This window comes from Bison bison, unplaced genomic scaffold (assembly GCF_000754665.1).
Source record: "Bison bison bison isolate TAMUID 2011002044 unplaced genomic scaffold, Bison_UMD1.0 scf7180017845811, whole genome shotgun sequence".
In the NCBI taxonomy this organism is placed as follows: Eukaryota; Metazoa; Chordata; class Mammalia; order Artiodactyla; family Bovidae; genus Bison; species Bison bison.
Window position 1 is genome coordinate 1 of NW_011476384.1, and position 2,051 is coordinate 2,051.

Sequence of the window (2,051 nt, forward strand, 5' to 3'; positions counted from 1 at the left end):
ATGGAACAACAGACTGGTTCCAAATAGGAAAAGGAGTACGTCAAGGCTGTATATTGTCAGCCTGTTTATTTAACTTCTATGCAGAGTACATCATGAGAAATGCTGGACTGGAAGAAGCACAAGCTGGAATCAAGATTGCCAGGAGAAATATCAATAACCTTAGATATGCAGATGACACCACCCTTATGGCCGAAAGTGAAGAGGAACTAAAAAGCCTCTTGATGAAAGTGAAAGAGGAGAGTCAAAAAGTTGGCTTAAAGCTCAGCATTCAGAAAACGAAGATTTTGGCATCTGGTCCCATCACTTCATAGGAAATAAATAGGGAAACAGTGGAAACAGTGTGAGACTTTATTTTTTTGAGCTCCAAAATCACTGCAGATGATGACTGCAGCCATGAAATTAAAAGTCACTTACTCCTCGGAAGGAAAGTTATGACCAACCTAGATAGCATATTCAAAAGCAGAGACATTACTTTGCCAAGAAAGGTCTGTCTAGTCAAGGCTATATTTTTCCCGTGGTCATATATGGATGTGAGAGTTGGACTCTGAAGAAGCCTGAGCACCGAAGAATTGATACTTTTGAACTGTGCTGTTGGAGAAAACTCTTGAGAGTCGGACTGCAAGGACATCAAACCAATCCATTCTGAAGGAGATCAGCCCTGGGATTTCTTCGGAGGGAATGAGGCTGAAGCTGAAACTCCAGTACTTTGGCCACCTGTTGCAAAGAGTTGACTCATTGGAAAAGACTCTGATGCTAGGAGGGATTGGGGGCAGTAAGAGAAGGGGATGACAAATGATGAGATGGCTGGATTGTATCACTGACTCGATGGTCATGAGTCTGAGTGAACTCCAGGAGTTTGTGATCGACGGGGAGGCCTGGCGCGCTGCGATTCATGGGGTTGCCAAGAGTTGGACACAACTGAGTGACTGAAATGAACTGAATATTATATTTTATAGAGCCATGTATATATAAAGTAATATTTTAACATGTAATCAACACAGCACGATTATCAATGAAATATTTTATCCTTTTCTTTTAAAAAAATATTTTAATTGGAGGCTAGTTACTTGGCAATATTGTGGTGGTTTTCTCCCCTACATTGACATGAATCAGCCACAGGTGTACACGTGTCCCCCATCCCATCCCTCTGGGTTGTCCCAGCGCACCAGTTTTGAGTGTCCTGTTTCATGCATCAAACTTGGACTAGTGATCTATTTCACATATCATAATATACATGTTTCAATGGTATTCTCTCAAATCATCCCACTCTCACCTTCTACCACAGAATCCAAAAATCTGTTCTTTATATCTGTGAGGAACAATGTACTCTTGAGGGGAGTCAACATCATTAACCATGGGAGCACAGAGTGGTCAAAGGAACAATCTCGAAAACCTCAGAGACAAGTGAGGCCTTGAGTTAGATCTCAAGCCAGGGCAAGTATTTCAATAGGCTGACTTAGGAATGGGGAAAGACCGCTCTTGGGGGATGAAGGAGCTTGAACTAAGACCCAGAGAGAAGACTGGGAAGGAAGACGAATCTGCTGTTATGCGGGGTTCAGGGGAGAAGAGTGATGGTGTCTTGTGTGTCAAGAATCCCCTACATACGATTTTCACATTTAACACTTCTGAAATTGGGATACATCTTTGAATCAATTTTATACTTACTAGTATAAAAATGTTCATGTTTACAAACATCCAACAGACATAGATTTAATAATATACGGTAGCTACTATTACTATTAATTGTAAGAAAACAAGAGAGGTTACCCTTGATGAGAGTGGCTGTGGGAAACAAAGGTGGAAAGGGTATTGACTTTCTCTTTAATCATTTGTTTGGATTTTTAACAACATAGGTGTATTATATGAGCTTTGTCATCAGGACTGTCTTCCACAGAGAAAATAACACAAAGTGTTCTCTTTGTGTCACAGTTTTATTGAAAATTAAACCAATAAATGTTAGATTGTTTTCAAATAGGTATTATTTGATGAATATTTGTGTTAGGCACTGAGTGATACACTATTTCATTTGATCCTTACCATAGCTTGATGAG

General features: G+C 40.0%; 1 long non-coding RNA gene across 1 annotated transcript in view; it reads right to left on the minus strand.

Annotated features, from left to right (window-relative positions):
• Positions 1–675: 675 nt before the first annotated feature.
• Positions 676–2,051, minus strand: part of LOC104986625 — a 6,146-nt gene continuing 4,770 nt past the window's right edge. The window contains exon 3 of the long non-coding RNA XR_825055.1: positions 676–714. This is a non-coding gene — a long non-coding RNA (uncharacterized LOC104986625). The remainder of the gene's footprint in view (positions 715–2,051) is intronic.